This window comes from Balaenoptera borealis (genome assembly GCF_965194805.1).
Source record: "Balaenoptera borealis genome assembly, chromosome: 11".
Classification (NCBI taxonomy): Eukaryota; Metazoa; Chordata; class Mammalia; order Artiodactyla; family Balaenopteridae; genus Balaenoptera; species Balaenoptera borealis.
In genome coordinates, this window is record NC_138868.1 from 51,083,672 (window position 1) to 51,104,468 (window position 20,797).

Genomic DNA, 20,797 nt, shown 5'->3' on the forward strand with positions numbered 1-20,797 from the left:
GGACCATGCTTGGCCCTTGGAGTGAGGGCAGAAATGTCCAGATGCTCTACTGGGGCTTCTTTAGGGGCGGGGGGGGGGGGAGAAAAAAGGTCTGAGCAACTCAGGAACAAGGGAAATGAGGCCCAGATCACCTCCCTGTCATCCCCACTGCTGCCTCTAGACTCGCTATCCTTTCGGTGAGGCCCAAAACTTCAGTCAAATTTTATTTGCAACCGGAGGTAGATCTTGCCCCCTCTGAGAGATTCCACAGCTGTGTTGCTAAAAATGACCTGACCAACCTCTTCCCTTTATCTCAGAGGCAAAACATACAACCCTTATGTCCTCCCAGGGGAGCCTGTCTAAAACTGGTGTCAAGGCCAAATGCCTTCTTCTGTGCTCCACAGGCACAGGAACAAGCAGAATCCAATACTCAACATGAGGCAAGACCTTATCAGCTCAAATCCCATAGAGGGGCACTTTCTCAGAGACAGGACACTTTTAGGGCTTTTAGGGCAGCCCAGCCCTTCACTCTTCTCCAGGTAATGAATGACTGAAGCCAGTGGCACAGCTAGTCCTCGGCACTGGGACTACAACTTTAAGCAGGCCTTGGCTTGGAACCTAGGGCGCCCAGCCAGAGCACCATCCTCCACACCCTCCCCCTGAAATCTGAGGCAGGCCCCACCCAGAAGACTGGGTGATGGTGACTGAAAAACAGATCCCCGCAACTGTAGCCTGGAACCATTTCACACAAGGGTCTACTAAGATTCACCCCCAACTGAAACAGGCAACTCCTCATCCCCACCACCCCTGATCAACAAACAAAATCTCAAAATGCAGGCCCTCTGTGGACACGTTCAGAGTTCCTACCTACCTCTTTCTTTGAAAAGAAGTGCCCCCATAAGAGAAGGCACCCTCTCTTTTCTCTGGGCTCAAGAAGGAACCAAGACACAGAAGCAGCTGCCTTATAAACTAAAGGCCTTGCATCCTCTTTACATTTTCAAATCTGACATAATATAACTCCCTCACATCAGGATCAATTCCCACATTTACAGTAATCCCTCTATGTTTCCAGAGAAGATACATCAGGACAAGGAACTTGATACTCAAGAGATACGCTGGCACCTGGCCTGTACCCTCTCTGGGTCTTAAAGAGTTAAAACCTAGTCCTGGTTTCGTACCAGGGATGAAGCTAATGCAAACCACCTGCTCAGATGCAAGGACCAGGACTGGAGGGTCAGGTTGCTGAGCTCTGGGGTCTGTTCTGGAAAAGCTTCAGTTTTAAGGGTTGACCAAGTGATAGGCCAGAGGTCTGAGTTGTGGCAGCACTGCTCTCCTTACTCCCCGCCCCTCAACTTGGGTGCCAGCTCCTTTTGAGACCACCTCTTAGCCACTTACTGACCTCCTAAACACCAGCCCTACCCCAAGATAACACCAAAGTAATCTTTGGTCTCAGAGAGCTGTAGAACTATACTGATCACTCAGCCCACGGGCCCTTACCTCCCTCATTCTTTCAGGTGCTAGCTCCCATTCCCAGAATTTCAGGACCCAAAGCCCACACAAACTCTCGCCTCAAAGGTTCCTGCCCTAAGACCCACCCCCTCTCTACGGTGGGTTCCAAAGGCTCACAGGCTCACAACTCATAAGGGAAATGGCTTTCCCAATTCTGTGCCCACGTTCAATAGCAAGATTTACCACTGCTTACCCAAACAGCCTGCCTGCCTGTAGCCATAAGCATTCCAAGCTCTGTATACCTTTCTAAAAGGGATACCACCACCATCTGAGAGACCGCCCCATCCAAAGAGTGAACACCCTAACCTTGAGGGCGTTCTCCTCTGACAGGTGAGGAGGCACAGTCAAGCAAGCACTCAGACCTCATCTGGTAGGTTACCCCAGAGCAGCCCAACAAAGGGCAAGCCATGTCATCACTGGCTAACTTGTCATAAGTAACAGGACAGGAAATATCTTGCTGGTACATCCCCTGGCTCCGAGGAGGTAGGGCCCAAGGACCAGCAGCTCCAAGAGAAGCCAAGGAAGGAAAAACACAATCCTTTTCAACCCCTGGGGACCTGGGGAGTTCTGAGCAGGATGTCTTGTGCAAGTCCAAAGAGGTTTTCTGCACCCCTGAGGTCAGGGCAAACCAGCTTGCTGGATGTATTCCCTGAGCCCTCTCAGGGGCTCACTGTGGACTCAGGCCTCCCCCTCTTCCCACAGACCATCCCCTCTGTGTAGCCTAGAATTTGGCCCAGAGTCCTGGTGAGGAACACGAGAAGAATTGCAAGGGAAAGCAAGGTTTCCCTGGTTTCTTCCAAGTGGCTTACTGTTATCGCCCTTCCCCCCATGCTCTGGAGGGTCCAGATCAGAAGGCCGTGGGCACAAGGGCTGCAATCATGAACCAGATCTGGGGCCTAGAGCCACAGACTACACACGCACACCCAAGTTCACTCCAGCAGTTCATCAGCACCTGCCCCACTGCTATATTCACACCCCCCCGCCCCCGTCCCTACCGGCTGACGAAATGAACCTTTTCCACTCCCCACCACTGCGTACACACCCAGGCCTCTCTCGGGAATGGAGACGCTCCCCCGAGCTGTCTACAGCTCAACGTGCAGGCGCACACGCTTTCCCCCCTCCGAACAAAAACACGCTGACATCTACGCGAGGGTTGAAGAAAGCAACCCTTTGCTCTGAAAGGCGCCAACTCCCGGATGTTGGCAAGCTCTGCTCCCAGCGCCTGTTTCAGACTGTTTACTTGCTCTCCCTCTCCTCTCCCTCCCCTTCAAGGATGGCGCAGGAAAGGGAGGTGAAGAGGGGAGTCCACCGCACCCCCTCCTCCATGTTTGAACAAAAACCCAGAGAAACAGTGAGGGAGAGAAAGTCTCAGCGTGGGGGTGGGGGTGGGGGTGGGGGTGGGGGGGTGGCCTTACCAGACTCCCAAAGCCACACGTATCTACAGGTTCTAATCCGCCATTAGCACTTAAATCTTGAAAGGAGAGGAGGAAGGGGGGGGTCTAGTGGAAAGTAACCCCACACACAAAAGAAAAGTTGTTGGTTTTCTTCTCAGCCTGGCAGGAGCGATCTTCCTGGCTGACAGCCAGAAGTGCGTCACAACCAGGAGTCTGCTTTCTTTAAAGGCGCAGTAAGCTTCCGCGATCCGGGAGCGCAGGCGAAGCAGGGAACTCTCAGCGAGGGGGGGAGGGGCGGCAGTCGGGGGCAAGGAGGAGGGGGCCCTGGAGCACTGGAGAGGTGGGGCTGCTAAGGCTTCGCCCGCAAACAAGAGACTAGGGCTCATGGGGGGTGGGGTGCGGGTGGGGGAGGAGCCGGCAGACAAAAGTACTGAACTGAAACAGTGGCGAGAGCCAAAGCAAATTGTGGCGTAAACACACAAAACACACCTCACAGCGGCCTGCCTGACAAACCTGATATCCCCCGGACACTCCCCCTTTGCGCTCTTAAGACAGCAGTGACAGCCTGTCCATCTCTGGCCAGCAGCGGAAGGGTAGGCCACGGGCTGCCCTGATGATTAGATCAGCCCTGCCTGGTGGCGAGCAGGGCCGGGAGGAAGACGCGGTAACAGAGGCTTTGGAGAGCAAGACGCAAGCCCTTTTAAACGGGGGCAGCTTCCTGCCGGCTCCAGGGAGCGCTGCGTCTCTAAGCACACAGGCCCCTCGCACACAAAGCAACGGCCTCCTTACGCGGGCGCCGCCTGCCCTGGGACATGGCCGCCCCCGAGCCCGTTCCCCGAGGGAATTTCTCCAGCCCGTACCTTCTGCGTGGCTTGGCCAGGCTGCTGCGCTGCGCCCGCTCCTCCCCCTCGGCCACCCAAACAAGGAGCCCGGGCAGACTGCGGCCCTGGAGCGCAGGCCTGCGCTGTCGTGACTGCGTGCTATTGTCGACTGCGGAATGGCCGCCAAAATCCCAGCTGTGCTGCCAGAACCTAATCCCCTGTTCCGCTGAGCATTTGTGGGGAGGGGCTGAGGGGCCAAGGCACGGGACCTAGTACGGCAGGCACTGGCTGAAGCCCCTTAACACACACAGGCACTGGGAACCAGCGCCGGCATGGCCGAAAAGAAAAGATGTCTGACTCTTAGAAAACAAAACCACCGCGTTTACACCCATTAAACAGTGACCCCGACCAAGACCGCGAGAGAAGCCCACCAGTCATCAGGAAGCCTCTCATCTTCCACTTACACCACAAACATTTATTAAGCACCTACTGTACAAAAGGTACTGCTGGAGGACATTTTAGAGAGCATACAAAGGTGAATTAAACCCAGCATCTATGCTAAGGTGGATTATAATTCTAAGAAATGTGACTTGAAATTGTATTTCAAGACAGCATGTGCTAACTCTCACAAAAAGATACAAAAATTCTAACCAGTTGAGAATAGGGAAGGACTAAAAACTAAGTGATATTTTAATCTGGATCTTAAAACACATAGGTAGAACTTGCCCAGATGGAAATGGAGAGAGAAGTAAGGAAGAAGGGAAAGCAGAAAGAAGGTGTGAAAGTAGTGGAGGAACAGACTTGAAGGGGGAATTGGGGTAAGAGTTGGAGAATCTTAAACTTCAAGAAATCGAATTAAAATCTGGACGTTTATTTTGTTGTTTGTTTTTAGCATAGAGATGTGGTGTGATGAGAAGTGTGCTATGAGAAATTATTCTGGTATATAAATGAATGAGACTAGCAGCAGGGAGGTGGGTCACAAGGCTGCCACAACAGGCAGGAGACAGGTGATGAGGACATGGGGGGGGTAAGGTAAGAGAAAGTGCAAAGAAGGGGAATGAGAGACACGGTGGAGACAGGATGAAGAGAAGGGAATGACTGGAAGCAGAGGAAGGAATTATAAAAAAGAAAGTGTGAGGGATGGCAGGGAGGACGGAGAGGCCATATATAGAATTAAAATAAGTGTAAAAATGCTAGGGATCATGTTAGAACAAGAGAGAAAACAAGGTGCAATAAATAGCAGCTAATGCTTACTGAGTACATACTATGTGCCAAGCACTGTTCTGCTGGCCTAATGTGTGTTAACTCATAAATCTGAAAAATTCCCTTCGTAAAGTAGATACTATTATCACTCATCTTTACAGTGAAGAAACTGAGCCACAGAGATCAAATAATTTGCCCAAGGTCACACAGCTCATGAATGGCAGGACTCTGATACCACTTGCTGCTCTGTCACCCTGGCAAGTAACCTCTGAGTCTCAGTATTCCTATTTGTAAAACAAGGATAAAGATACTTATAATATTGTGATGAGGATTAAATAACATCTATAAGATGCCCAACACACTGGCTAGCATATAAGGCACAGGGTGGTACTTAACAAAGGTTAATTCCTACTTAGGCATTTTGGCCCCTTGTCACCAAGGTGTCCAAGCAGAAGTTGGCTCACCATTTGTCAGGGAAGCTAGTGGGGTGCTCCACCCTGAAAGAGATTAGATCCTCAGGATGCTTGTTTTCTTCCATCAGTTTGCCTCTATGGATTTTACTTTAAGGGCAGCTTAAACGTCAGCACCTCAAATATTAACGGATAACGGTGGTTATCTTGGGGAGGAGTTAGATTGTAGGGGACTTTCTACAATATATGTTTCTTTTTATGTTTGAATTTAATTTTAATAACCATGTATTACATTGGTGATCAGAAAAATGTGTCTATATTCTGCATTTGTCACTTGTACTGATTTAACTGTATATGCAGGGAAGTCTTGTTTTCACATCTAGAATGTAAATTCCTCAAGGGCATAACCAGTTCCATCTCTCTATGATCCCCCATAGTACCTAGCACACTAGGGCTCCTTGAATCTGTTCCATTGAACTACATCTGGATGGAAGGTTTCCAAACTCAGCCTTCTGGCCACCAGAGAACGACCGTGGTGAGTGGTGGAGATACTGTGGAGGGGGTCAGACCAAGGTCCATTGCTGCAGAGACCTCCCATGCCCCTGCTTCTTCTCCCAGGCAGGCCCTGTATCCTATTCCTATGGTATCACTTGCAGTCTGTGGTTAGCAATCGCTACTGGTATTCAAAGGTGCACCAGGAAAGTAAAGGCAAAGCAAAAAACAAAGCTTTTATAGAAAAGCAAAGTGGCAAACATAATTTAATGACAGGCACGGTCAACACTCCAAAAAAGGTATGCGGTGAAAATAGGAGGCAGGCCTGCTAAAATCACCCTGGCCACATCTGGCACTGTGTCAGCCCTGCTGCTCCCTAGCACATGAAAGAATTGATACTGTGTCTCAAAAGAATACAAGAGATTCTCCCCCCACCCTCCCTTGGCTCTAAACTCAAGGCAACAGCTTCCAGCTGTGCAGCCTCAGAGGCTCTGAACTCTCCTCTGGAACCTGTCCACCAGAGTTGCCAAGCTTCTGGGCCTGCTCCTCAGGACAGCCCAAGGAGCCGGCGGGGGGCAGTTTCCCCAGCCTCTCCCTCCCCCACCACAGAGCCACCCCTCCCCTCCCCTCCCCTCCCATGGCAGCCAGCCTTCGGAACTTCCCCACCCCTCCTCCCAGCCTAGCCAGGCAATAGGCAGGCCACATGGCTCCTGCTGGATTCCACAGCCCCTGCTCACTGTCCAAAAGACTAAAAGGGATAAGAGTGGTAAAACCATTTTTAAAAGAAAGAGAGAGTGAAAGAAAAAGGAAGAAGGGAAAGAAAATGACACATAACACAAAATTTGGAATAGGCTTCAGACAGAGGTTGGAGGGGGTTGGTGATGGGTGCAGAATGCACAGGGTGTTTCAAAGGGCCTGGTAATATTACATCTCCTGAGCTGGGTGGTATATGGTGTATGGGTGTTTTATTATTCTTACTTAAAATGTAAATGTTATAATTTTTTTAAGTGTATTACAATTTTTATAAGTTTAAACAGAAGATGGGAAGGGAGAGATTCCCCTGAGACAGCTCTGGAATGGGTGGTTCTTAATACAAATAATTTGCCTGGCATTCAAGGCCCTCTATGACCTGACCCCGGTCTTACCTTCCAGAGTCATTTACTGCCCTTACCCAAACCCTCCACCCTGTCTGACTGGTCTTCTCACTATCTTCTGAAGTCCCTCTGAACCTCCTACCTCAGCCTACCAGCCTGGAAGGGAAGCTTTCACCATAGGAAGCTGTAGGCTAAGGGCCAATGAGAGCCTCTCTCTCAGTCCCTACAGGCCCTCCCACGAGGAAAGCTGACAGGAAAAAATTCTTAGGGATCCATTACCCTATGCAATGCCTTCTAGTCCCTCTTCTGCCACTTGAGGTCCTAGCATAATAAATACATAAAGACTATCATTATTGTTGCTGTTACTGTTGTAATTAATAGCTAACATTTAATGAGCACTTGGTATGTGCCAGACACTATACTAAACGCTTCCGAGCTTTATTTCGTTCAATCCTCATAATAACCCAGTGACATAATAACCCAAAATACTATGATTATCACTATTTTACCGAAAAGGAAACTGGGAGTTAGAAAGATTACATAACTTGCCTAAGGTCACAAAGAGTAAGTGTTAGAGGCAAAATTTGAGCCCACCTTGAGCCCAGGTCCCATCCTCTTACACGTACATGGTCATTTCATCTAATTCTCAGGACAATCTATAAGGTGGGTTTTATTTCTAAAGATGAGGAAATCTGAGGCTCAGGAATTAAGTGACTTAGTCACATAAGTAGTGAGTTATCTATCTGGTCTCTGCACTATTGTCTATTGCTCTTGAATAAGCAATCATTGAATAAGTAAAAAAAAGGTAGCACATTCTCAGTGGCTCAAAGAAGCCTTGTACCTCTACCTCCTAATAAAAATCAACTGTTTAATCAAAAACATTCAACAGTTCCAATTTCAAAAGTAACCACTAGGGGCTTCCCTGGTGGCGCAGTGGTTGAGGGTCCGCCTGCCAATGCAGGGGACACGGGTTCGAGCCCTGGCCTGGGAAGATCCCACATGCCGCGGAGCAACTAGGCCCGTGAGCCACAACTACTGAGCGTGCGCATCTGGAGCCTGTGCTCCGCAACAAGAGAGGCCGCGACAGTGAGAGGCCCGCGCACCGCGATGAAGAGTGGCCCCTGCTCGCCGCAACTAGAGAAAGCCCTAGCACAGAAACGAAGACCCAACACAGCCAAAAATAAATAAATAAATAAAATAATTAAAAAAAAAAAAAAAAAGTAACCACTAAAGGTTTTTTTCTGAAGATGCAATAGCTTTACAAACATTAAAGGACAAAAACTCCTCTGAAGCAGCAAGCACAGAAGGAGAGTCTTCTACTAGAAGAGATGTTGACATATCTCAAGGGTGAGAAGCCATGGAGAAAGAAGGCTGCAGGAAATGCCATTGGCTGGAAGGAAGGACTAATATTTCAGAACCCTGACCTGGAGCTTATTTACCAGGCCTCATTCTCCCTCTCCAGAGGGTAATGGCAAAGTAACGAGGCAGTGTTGGTAAGCTTGATCTTTCTGGGGAGAAAAGCAGAGCGTAAATCAAAACACAGAGACGATTCATTACGACATCCAAGAGGCTCTACTCAGTTCTCCCTCAAGAACGTCTTTCTACAAAACGCCTAAGAACCTGTTCACCCTTTTTCATCGTCACAGAGGAGCAAATCGCTCTGTCCCTAAAAGCAACATATCTAGCACAGTGTTTGCTCACAAACACAGAACTGATGATAAGAAAGGTAAAAGAAACTAAAGGAACAGTTTTAATGTAAAGATTTGCAACTCCTGGAGACAGCCTTGCTAATGATGGAAAACACACTAGGTTTGCTGTTGGAAGCCCCAGAGGTAAATTCTGTATCAGCCACAGACTGTATTTGTGGCTTTAAGCAAGGCACTTGCCCTACCTTGGGTCTCAGTAAAAGAAGGTGAGGGTCAGATCATATCTAAAGTATTTCCAAAAATTTCCCATGATTCTTTCTCCAGGACACCATTCTCAACAACAAAAATCTTGCAATAGGGCTTCCCTGGTGGCGCAGTGGTTAAGAATCCTCCTGCCAATTCAGGGGACACGGGTTCAAGCCCTGGTCCAGGAAGATCCAACATGCCACGGAGCAACTAAGCCCGTGCGCCACAACGACTGAGCCCGCGCCCTAGAGCCTACGAGCCACAACTACTGAAGCCCGTGTGCCACAACTACGGAAGTCCGCGCGCCTAGAGCCCGTGCTCCGCAACAAGAGAAGCCACCGCAATGAGAAGCCCGCGCACTACAACAAAGAGTAGCCTCTGCTCACCGCAACTAGAGAAAGCCTGCGCACGGCAACGAAGACCCAACGTAGCCAAAAATAAATAAATTAATTAATTAAAAAAAAATCTTGCAATAAAATGAATTTCCTCAGAACGTGGTCAAAACCTCACCAGTTAGGGCCTCCTTCCCCAAAAAATTGCAAGTCCACTAGAAACAGGCACTTTGTCATCCCACTGGGTTCCACGCCCAAAGCGAGGCACATGTGGGTGTTTCATTAATCCTGATGAGAGGAGGAGGTCCTTGGAAACTGGAAGTACCAACTTTGCATGGGGTACAATGAAAAGTGACTGGAGCTATACTTGGCATTTAAAAGTTTCATAAATAAAAGTCACAGACAGGACTTCCCTGGTGGCGCAGTGGTTAGGAATCTGCCTGCCAATGCAGGGGACACGGGTTCGAGCCTTGGTCCGGGAAGATCCCACATGCCATGGAGCAACTAAGCCCGTGAGCCACAACTACTGAGCCTGTGTGCCACAACTACTGGAGCCTGTGTTCCGCAACAAGAGAAGCCACCGCAATGAGAAGGCCACGCACCACAACGAAGAGTAGCCCCCGCTCGCAGCAACTAGAGAAAGCCCACGCACAGCAACGAAGACCCAACGCAGCCAAAAATAAATTTAAAAACAAATAAAATAAAAAATAATTTTAAAAAATAAAATAAAAGCCACAGTGAAAGTGCAATTTATAATTACATTTATCTAAACAGCCTAAAGAAAAGCAGCTTTCTATACCTGGTTAACAAATCACAGAATCTCAAGGATGAAAGAGACCTTTATGGTCTTCTAGTCCCCCCTTACATCCATGCGGGAATACACATGACAACTTTGCTGAAGATTTCCTATCTTCTGCCTGAGACAGAAATATTTTTTTTAATTAATTTATTTTTTTGGCTGTGTTGGGTCTTCATTGCTGTGCGCGGGCTTCTCATTGCAGTGGCTTCTCTTGTTGTGGAGCACGGGCTCTAGGCACGCGGGCTTCAGTAGTTGTGGCATGCGGGCTCAGTAGTTTTGCGGCTCGTGGGCTCTAGAGGGCAGGCTCAGTAGTTGTGGCGCACAGGCTTAGTTGCTCCACGGTGGGATCTTCCTGGACCAAGGCTCGAACCCGTGTGTCCCCTGCATTGGCAGGAGGATTCTTAACCACTGCGCCACCAGGGAAGCCCGAGACAGAAATTTTACAACTTATTTGTATGCCTAAGCAAGGCCTGCCAATTTGAGACAACTTGTGATTTCAGAACATAAGCTTGGAGAACAGGGACCCTGCCCAGGATCTGGTTTGTTTCAAATAGGCTTTAAGTAGCCACAAAACTCAGAGGACATCTCTCTCTTTTCCCTTCTCTCCCTCTCTCCCACTCTCTCTTTCTCTGTCTTCCTCTTCCTCTCTCTATCTTCCGTATCTCCACCTCCTACATAGCACTGAAACCTCTGTTTTTCTGGTTCAAATCCATTTCTCCTTCTACCACACCAGGATGACTTTCACCACTGATAGAAATGAACAAATACAAATATTAATAGGGGTTGGATTTCTGAATAGGATGCCAGATTGACTCAAGAACCAAACTTGTCAATATGTTACCAATAAGTAAAATAAATGGGACTAATGTCTAACATGGTCATGATAAAAAATAAAAAATTTTAAAAATTAAAAAACCCTAACATTTTCACAGAATTCAAGGATTTAAAGAAGGCTATGTCTCACATCTCAATTAGTCCCCCCTAAATTTAGAACACTAAAAGGCAAGCATGTTTATTACAATTTTATAACTAGGAACCTAAGTCTCAAAAAGAAGACAATACCTGCCTCAAGGTCAACCACCAAGGCTGCAGAACCAGAACTCAAGTCTAAATCCATGGCTCTCTCCAGCCTAACTCAGCTACATCCTGGACCTTTCTCATCAGCATAGCCTTTTTTTTTTTTTTTTGGATCAAGCCATTTTATTGAGGGGCTTTGGGGGAGGGTCGAAAGGCTGGGAGGACAATGAGATCCAGCGTCCTTCTCCCAGCCAGGACCTTCGCTGCTTCACAGTCACTGAAAGGGCATAGCCTTTTATTCATACAAAGCACTTAGGAAATCCTTGTTCAAACTGTTTCTGCTATAGCTCCAGAAATGCGCAAGGCAGGAATCATCTTCTCCATCCCTAAAGATACTAAGTAACTTGAACTGCAGTCGACAAAATAACATCCCATGTCTCTGGCATCACTGAGAAGTACAAAATTCCTCACAAGCAGTTTTCCTAAAAACTTCCTCCCTTTAGGACTAAACCCTTTTTTAAAAAAACTATTTGCAATACAAAGTCTCCAAAATGCATAAGATATGTTACTCTTTACTTGTAGTTAATGAAATTTAATCAGGGACATTCAACTATAAACATGAAACAAACACCTATAAATACTGTGCTGGGGACTCAAAGATGAATTAGACAGGCTCAAGATCCTGTGTAGAAACAAACATACCTATAACTCACCTAAATATGAGCCCAAAGAACCTGGCCTTGGGTAGTGTTGAAAGGAAGGTGAGAGAACATTGGAAAGTCTAGTGGAGACCAGGAGTGACTTACTGAAGAGCACTGCGAGGCGCTGAAGGGTTCTGAGCAGGAGAATGGCATACTTGTATGTGCTTTGGGAAAAGATGAATCTGGCACGACATTGAGTCCAGAGGCAGAACACAGAGTTAGGCGGCAATCGTAGTGGCAGATATAAAACTGCTGTAAAGGGCAGTAGGAACTAAAAAGAAAGGTATATTTAAAAGGCATTGCGGAGGTAGACTCCAAGCTCTTAGGATATGGGAGTGTGGGAAAGGTGGGGAGCAGAAAAAACCTCTAGGATTCTTGCTTTGGTGAAAGACTTCAGAAGAGGAACACAGGAGGAGTTACTGTTTTACAGGAGCTGTGAGGGACTGATTAACTCAGGAGGGATGATGAGGAAAGCTTTACCAAGGAAGTAACATTTAAGCGGAGTACTTAAAGTATGAGTAGGATGAGTAGGGTTTCACCAAGAGAAGTTAAAAAAAAAAAAAGCGGGCTTCCCTGGTGGCGCAGTGGTTGAGAGTCTGCCTGCCAATGCAGGGGACACGGGTTCGAGCCCTGGTCTGGGAAGATCCCACATGCCGCGGAGCAACTAGGCCCGTGAGCCACAATTGCTGAGCCTGCGCGTCTGGAGCCTGTGCTCCGCAACAAGAGAGGCCGCGATAGTGAGAGGCCCGCGCGCTGTGATGAAGAGTGGCCCCCACTTGCCGCAACTGGAGAAGGCCCTCGCGCAGAAACGAAGACCCAACACAGCCATAAATAAATTAAATACATAAATAAATAAATTAAAAAAAAAAAAAAGCATTCTAGCAGGGAGAACAGCATGTGCAAAGACAGAGCTTATTACATTTGAGCAATGGCAAATGGCATGCAGTTTTAGGAAGGTGTAGCAGATGATGAGGCTAAGTAGTACTAAATTGTGAGGTACTTACATCACGCTAAGGAATTCAGATTTTATCCTGTAGGCGATGGGAAAGAACAAAGGTTTCTAAAGGGAAGAAGTAAAGGGGAGTAACATAGATCAGATCTATGTTCCAGTCTGTATGAAGTACAGGCTAGAATGGTGAGAAATAGGAGGAAGGCAATACAGCATAATGGCTAAGAGCATGGGGTCTGGAGTTAGACAGCCTCATTAAAATCCTGGCTCTAGAGCTTACTAGCTGTGCAAGCTTGGACTAGTTATTTAGATTCCCTGTGCTCCCAGGTTCCCCATCTGTAAAATGGGAATAAGAATAATACTTTCAGTTTTTTGGTCTGAGGCAACCCAGCACTGGAGCCTACCCGGCTTTTTGGTGGGGCTGGTGGCGGACTCTGGGAGGGCTCACGCTGGGGAGTGCTTCCCAGAACTTCTGCTGCCAGTGTCCTTGTCCTCATGGTGAGCCACAGCCACCCCCCGCCTCTGCAGGGGACCCTCCAATACTAGCAGGTCCTGTTGAAGTCCTGCAGTCAAATCCCGCTAGCCTTCGAGGTCTGATTCTCTGGGAATTCCTCCTCCCGTTGCCGGACCCCCAGGTTGGGAGGCCTGGCGTGGGGCTCGGAGCCTTTGCTCCAGTGGGTGGACTTCTGTGGTATAAGTGTTCTCCAGTTTCTCTTTGGTCAATAGCAGCTGTGGAAATTTACACCCCCCATGTGCTGGAGGCTTGTCAATGGGACAGATGTTCAGTTAAAATGCACTTTCTCCAGCTTTGCCCCTGTGGGTGATGCTCTAACAGTGACCTGGAATTTCCGTCTCAAGATGGGGGGTCTAAGCAGTTTGTTTTCCACTACCATGTGGATCCCTTCAGACCCATGAGTGGGCGTTTCAAGGACTGGGTGGTCTGGGATGGGAACCCTGAGCGGTATGATGTCTCCATCCTCCTCTGAAAGCTACAGTTTGATGACAATGGGACATACACCTGCCAGGTGAAGAACCCACCTGATGTTGATGGGCTGATAGGGGAGATCCAGCTCAGCGTCGTGCACACTGAAAAGAAGAAGCTCAACCAAGAAAAAAAGGTTTCTGCTTATTTAGAAGACACAGACTAACATTATTAGATGGAAGCTGAAGATTTGCAAGAACAAAAACCCTGACATAAGTTGGAGTTAATGGAAGCTTTTCTTTGGCTTTTCCAGTTGTGACCTGTCTTCCAACCAGCTCTGCAGTATATAACCACCTAGACAAGCAACGTTCCTCTGGAGCCAGCATAGGGCCCTTCTTGAGCAGATACCACCAGACTCACACACACACAGCCCTGTTACTAAGGTTTTATTCAATTTCAGGGTACAAATACTGTATTTTTTCCAAATGCTCATTAGCTTTTATATACTAGGAAGCTACATTTTTGCCCTTAAACGCTCCTTGTGGATTATGACTTGTATACACATATATTGCCATCAAATGGGATAAAAGTCAACTTGTCTATCATAACATTTCCTTTAATATATTAGTTTCCTTAGAACAGCATTCTTGCTACTAAAGTTAACATGTTTACTGTTTCCTTCTCACACTCTCAAAAGGTGAGCTAATTCTCCCAACTGTTTTTGATTGATTAACAGAAAATTCTAAATTCAAACTGTTAAAGAACAGTTTGATTTTCATGGCTCTCCTTAAGTATGGGACACATCTTATTTTACTGAATTTCTTTCAGTACCCTAGATGGCAGGTTTTTGCTTTTGTTTGTTTTTGGTCAATTGATCCAAGGTTTACAGTAGTACAAGTCTAAACCACAGAGTAACTAGGGAAGGTTACATAAACCTTCCCTAGTAAACTAGGGAAGGTTGCTAATAGATTGACAAATGCCACCTCAAGATGAATTGCTTGTCACCTTTTTTCTGTGCTGTGACAAGCAATCAACAGCTCAGATCTTTCACGAGCAGTGAATGACTGTTCAGCTTACTATAGTTTTTCCCCCAATTCAATTATTTACAACAATAGAGCAAAATCTATGTTCATTTGTAGACTGGAATCATTAAGCAGTTAAATGGAAGGTTTCTGAAGGAGTATATTACAATTTAAAAATTTAGGGCTAGTGAAAAAAATCAACCCTAAATGATAATAATTTTGTATAGTGTTATACAAAGCTCTGAGAACTGGAAGAGATTATTTAAATATTTTTCTTTTATTTATTTTTTAATTCAGTTGCTTATTTGGGGGGAGGACTTGGTGTGGGGGCAAAGAAATACCAGAACTAACAGAATGAAACCAACTTTATTATTTTTTTTCTCTTATACTAGTAGATAAAACAAACTTTATAAGTGGGTCATGGAAAGAAGAGTGCTTTTAAAAAAGTGTCTAGTCTCCCAGTGTCTTTCCAAACTTAAGCTACTGCAGCACTTACTTGGAGAAGAGAAAACATCTAAACGTTTAGGAACCTCTCCCCCTACCCCCTGCCCCCCCCATGTTTACAGCTTGATATTTTCAGTTTTCACCAACTAGGCTGAAGATGTTATTTCTTTTAATAAACTGGAATTTCCAAATAGTTTATCTGTATTTAAAGATGATGAACTTTGATATTTTTTCCAATACTAAAAGAAAACCTGGTATAATTTACATATGGACCTTGATTCTGAAATGCATTCCATACCTGTCATTTTGCCTTTTATACTGTCTAAAAAAGTACAGTTTCAGTACCCAGTTTTGAAACTAAAAATTAGATAAAGTCTGTATTACCTTTCACATTTTCTATTTTTCTCTATAATTCAACCTTTGAAAATATAGTAACTGGGTATTTCTTCAAACAGATGGCCTGGGTGATGTTCCATAAGTGTAAAGAGGTAGTTAAAAACTCATGGAAGGTGTTTCCAGCAAAACTTGTAGCTTTTGTGTCTTGGCTAAATATTCAAGGGTTAATATAGCCCTGCTGTTCAGTGTCTTTTACTTGAATAGAACTTTTGTATTGTAATTTATTTTTTATTGTGCTTTAAACACTATGTAAATAACCTTCAGTAATAAAGTATTACAATTATTAACAAAAAAAAAAGAATAATACTTTCTCAAAGGGTTGATATAAGGAATTTACAAGATAGTATGTGTAAAGAAAGTGCTTAGCACAGTACCTGGTACAGAGATAAATGTAGCTACTATTAGAGGCTGAAAATTCATTAGTAAAAAGTTACTTCCTGGGGCTTCCCTGGTGGCGCAGTGGTTGAGAATCTGCCTGCCAATGCAGGGGACACGGGTTCGAGCCCTGGTCTGGGAAGATCCCACATGCCGCGGAGCAACTAGGCCCGTGAGCCACAGCTACTGAGCCTGCGCGTCTGGAGCCTGTGCTCCGCAACAAGAGAGGCCACAATGGTGAGAGGCCCGCGCACCGCGATGAAGAGTGGCCCCCACTTGCCACAACTAGAGAAAGCCCTCGCACAGAAACTAAGACCCAACACAGCCATAAATAAATAAATAAATAAATAAATTTTTAAAAAAAACAAACAAAAAAAACAATGTTGTGTTAGTTTCAAAAAAAAAAAAAAAAAAAGTTACTTCCTCGTGTGGTCTAGTGTTGTCCAGGCTCTTCTTCCTTCCTGAGGCTTTCTCTTCCTACCTATTCACCTGATTAATTCTAACTTATCCTTCATATCTTAGCTCAAATGTTACTTCCCCATGTAAACTCTCCCTAACCATCTAGATTAGGTCAGGTTCCTACTATGCACAGCACCATACCCTTTCCTTCATAGCACTCATAGTCTCTAATTACATCTTTTTATATTTCATTAGTTTCTCTTTTTCCTATTACCATAAGTTCCATGAACTCACATACTGTGTGCTCACCACTGAATTCTTAGAACTGAAAAAACTCCTGGCACACAGAAGGTACCTGATAAGCATTTATTGAATGAATAAAAGGTTTCAAATTATGTCATTAAAGTGAACCCTCTTCAGATGCAATCTTTATACAGAAGGCTAGAAATAGAGATTTGGGTCACATTTGTAACAGTGTGACTATAATCAGAAGCGGGTCTATGGTGGGATCACACTTGCCTCTTAGGCCTGTAAAGGGATGGTGTATTCATTTGCTATTGAAATTGGTTAATCTTAGGCCAAAGCCTCTGCCTTACACAGCTCCAGGAGGCACCAGCCTTAAGAGAGGAAATGAGAGACTTTGGGAGAAATTCCAAATCTTTGGGGATTCCTTTTAGGTCCTCTATGTTATTTCCATTTTGGAGAATTTAACACAAACTAGTGACTACACCAATGTCAACAAAAAAAGGAGATAACACAGGTGGTTAAGAGAATGGATTTGAGGATCAGACAAACTTCTTCATTTTCTCTTCTTACTTGAGGTTCACATCATCTCCTGCTTGGGACTCTACCTCCCTCACCAAAAATGACTAGCAGCTCTGTATGGCTTTTCACCACTGACAGTGTTTTCCATCTACAAAATATTTCACGTGATATCACAACTGCTCTGTGAGGTAGACATTATTGTTTTCATTTTATCAAAAAGAAATGAAGTTCATAAAAGTACCTTACCTAAGGTCACACAACTAAAAAGCAACAGGACCACGATGCAACTCTGATCCCCTGGCTCCAAACCTGGAGCTCTTTCCAGCAGACTCACCCAAGATAATTATGAGCCATCCCGATGTATACTTTCACTGCATTTAAAAAGAAAACAGCATGGGGATAATGACTGGAAGGGCATAATGGGATGCTGCTAATGTTCTATTTCTTGATATAGCACTAGTTACACAGGTGTGTTCACTTTCTGTAAAGTCAGGAGCTATATACTTTCTGAACTTTTCTGTTTGTATGTTATACTTTCAAAAGCAAATACCAGGCAAAATTATGATAGAAACTAATCAAAATTCAGAAGCATTAAGTTGGATGCTTCAGGGCTACATACATATTTATCTAACTTCTCAAGGAGCAGCTACATATAGGACACCTACCAGTTAAATAACCACAAAATCCTTGCACACTCAAATACCATATCCACCCACTGGGATTAGGAGAAAGGGAACCCCAGGAAGGGGCCAAGAGTATAGTTAATGAAAAAAAAATTGGCACTGCAAAGTAGGACTATCCTATATCATCAATGATAAGATATTTCAATTTCAGAGATAATAAAAATGTGAAAAAATGGCCAATGCCAATTATAAAATGCATTCTAATTTTAGACTGTTAAAATGTAAAAACAACAACAACAAAAGACAGGCTTCCCTGGTGGTGCAGTGGTTAAGAATCTGCCTGCCAATGCAAGGGACACAGGTTTGAGCCCTGGCCAGGGAAGATCCCACATGCCGCGGAGCAACTAAGCTCGTGCTCCACAACTACTGAGCCTGAGCTCTAGAGCCCGCGAGCCACAACTACTGAGCCCACGTGCCACAGCTACTGAAGCCCGTGCACCTAGAGCCTGTGCTCCGCAACAACAGAAGCCACGACAATGAGAAGCCCACGCACTGCAACAAAGAGTAGCCCCTGCTCACCGCAACTAGAGAAAGCCCGCGCACAGCAACAAAGACCCAACACGGCCAAAAATAAATAAATAAATAAATAAATAAATAAATTTATTTTAAAAAAACAACAACAAAAGGCATTTAAAAATAAATGAAATGTAACGTTCTAAAATCTCAAGAGGTGGTTCAACTGTAGAACTGTAGAACCATAAACCTGTGGAACGTTAAGTCTAGGAAGGACCGTGGAGATCAATGTCTCCTGGTACAAGCTCTTCATTTTAGAGGCCCTTGTTTAACAGTTGTTAAATGATCTTATTAAATTAAAACTCACACATCAGAAAATTTAGAACTACAACTACAAAGTTGGTTCCCTTACTCCTGGGTTCTCTTTCCACTACCCAGATACCTCCCCTAAACCCAAGAGAAGATTTACATGATAACTCTATTTTTACTTTCATAATTCTTCATTTCATTAACTCACTAAAAAAAATTAAAGCACCTCTTAAAAATCAATTAAGATGAAAAACTGTTTAGGAAACTTCATTTTTTACTTAGACAAGTTTATCTTCCTTGTTCTCTAAAACCAATGAAGCAATACAAAGTTAGATAAAAAACAAAATTAGTACTCTCTCAGCCTCCAAGTCCTCCCATAAGATATGTTAGCAGATTTTTCCAGGCCCCCAAAAACATAAGCACAAATATATTTTTATATTTAAGAGGATTTTTTTTATTGTTCTCTATTTTTCAAAAACTAGGCTTACATATTAACATTGCTCTGCAACTTATTTTTCTCACTTAATAATTGATCATGAACATCCCCCCCAAGGATCAGTAAATAAAATTCTAACTCATACTTTTAAAAAACTGTATAATAATGGTACATATAAAGGATATACCATAATGTGTTCACATATTTTCCTATTGATGGACATGGCTATTTCCAATGTTAGCATTTCAAACAGTGCTGTAATGAATATCCCTGTACATATTTCTTTTTAAATGAAACAAAAGAACTATTTCTACACACACGCTTTCCTTGTTGTCCCACGTTTTGACTGCTTCTTTTCCTATCATCATCCGTGCCTCGCTTGCTCACAGAATTCTTCTCAGGGCCCCGTGTGATAACGGAGAACAAAGCAATTTGGAGAATGTCAAGATGTGACATGTGATGGTTACTGTTGGTAAATTAGAATTGGCCTGTCTGGCTGCCTCTCCCAGCCACCTGCACACAGTGCCCGCCCACCCCCTCGTACATGTGCTCCTTCTTCTGGTCTCAGCAGCTGCTTCCAACTCAACTGACATGGGCAGAGCTGGCTTGGGGAATTAATCCTACTGTGTCACACTCCTGACCCTGACAAGCGCAGACAAGCCCACCAGCAATCCAAACTAGTGGGAAGGAGAGAGAATACATTATCACTATGAAATAATATAATACAGAAGTACACAGAGTAAAATGCAAAACTCCCCATTCACCAAACTTTAACCCACATTTGCCAATGGCACGCCCCTCCTCAGAGGTACCACTGTTATAAGTTTGCTGTATAACCTTTCAGACTTTTCCTAAGCATGCACACACACACATACATATATGTATATATACATGTATGTATAGAGATACACGTAGATATGTATACATACATATACGTATGTATACACGTATGTGTGTAGATAGACAAACAGTGTGTTGTGTGTTTGGTCTACCTACCTGTTGTCATACTGTATACTTTGTTCTGCAACTTGACTTTTTCACTTAAAAATTTTTGACCTGTTTCTTATTAGTATATAATGGATTCCTCATACTTTTAAGAGCTCATGAAAAATGCCATGGTAAGGTTGTGCCACTTTATTTTCTCATTTTGCTATGTTTGAATATTTAGGTTGTTCACAGTGTTTTGTCAGGACAAAGAATGCTACATCGATAATGCTGGTGAACCTGTTTTTACATACAAGCTAATATTTCTCTAGGAGATGTACCAATAATTGGAATTGATGAAGTCTGTGCATGTTAAATGTTGACAGGTACTCCCAAATTAGCATCCAAAAAGGTATACCAATTTATAGTTCCACCAACAGAGCATAAAAATTCCCTTTTAGACACCCTTCCAACAATAGATGTTATTTTCTATTTTATCAATATAAAGGATAGAATATACTATTGTTTTAATTTACATTTTCCTGATTTCCAGAAAAGTTAAATATCCATATGTGTAACTAGTCATTCTTATTTTTAATGGAAAGTATTACCATTTTGAATTTAAACAAGAGAACTCAGAGAGGCTAAGGTGACATAGCTAGTAAGTAGCAGACGTCAAAGCTAAATTTTTGAACAACTTCCCATCAAAGCTAGGCCTTCTGACTATCTAAAGTATTTTCCACTACCCAGAGGTCAACAAACTATGGCTTGAGGGCAAGCTGCCCCAATTCTGTAAATCAAGTTTTACTGGAATACAGTCATGCCCATTCATTTATGTATTGTCTATGGCTACTTCAGTTCACCAATGGCAAAGGTGAGTAGTTGCAACTACGCGGCTTGCAAAACGAAAAAGATTTATACCTGGGCCTAAACAAAACAATAACTCACATTTAACACCTAAAGAAAAGTTTCATAATGAGATTAACTGTTGTCCAATTGACTAGAGTGTGGCTATGTTAGACAGTGTGGCTCATTTTAAAATAAATTTATATGCAGTATAGGTCTGGTATATAATAT

General features: G+C 44.3%; 1 protein-coding gene across 6 annotated transcripts in view; it reads right to left on the minus strand.

Moving 5' to 3' along the window:
• NUMA1 (nuclear mitotic apparatus protein 1) overlaps positions 1-20,797 on the minus strand; it is a 74,542-nt gene that overhangs the window by 33,160 nt on the left and 20,585 nt on the right. For 2 of the 6 annotated variants that reach the window (XM_082340287.1, XM_082340282.1), the window contains exon 1: positions 2,904-3,089. The exons of 2 other annotated variants lie outside the window; for them this stretch is intronic. The gene's annotated coding sequence lies outside the window, so the exon portion shown is untranslated. Of the gene's footprint in view, positions 1-2,903; positions 3,090-3,395; positions 3,659-3,742; positions 3,876-20,797 lie in introns of those variants that run through there. 2 more of the 6 variants (XM_082340285.1, XM_082340284.1) reach the window with 2 other exon arrangements.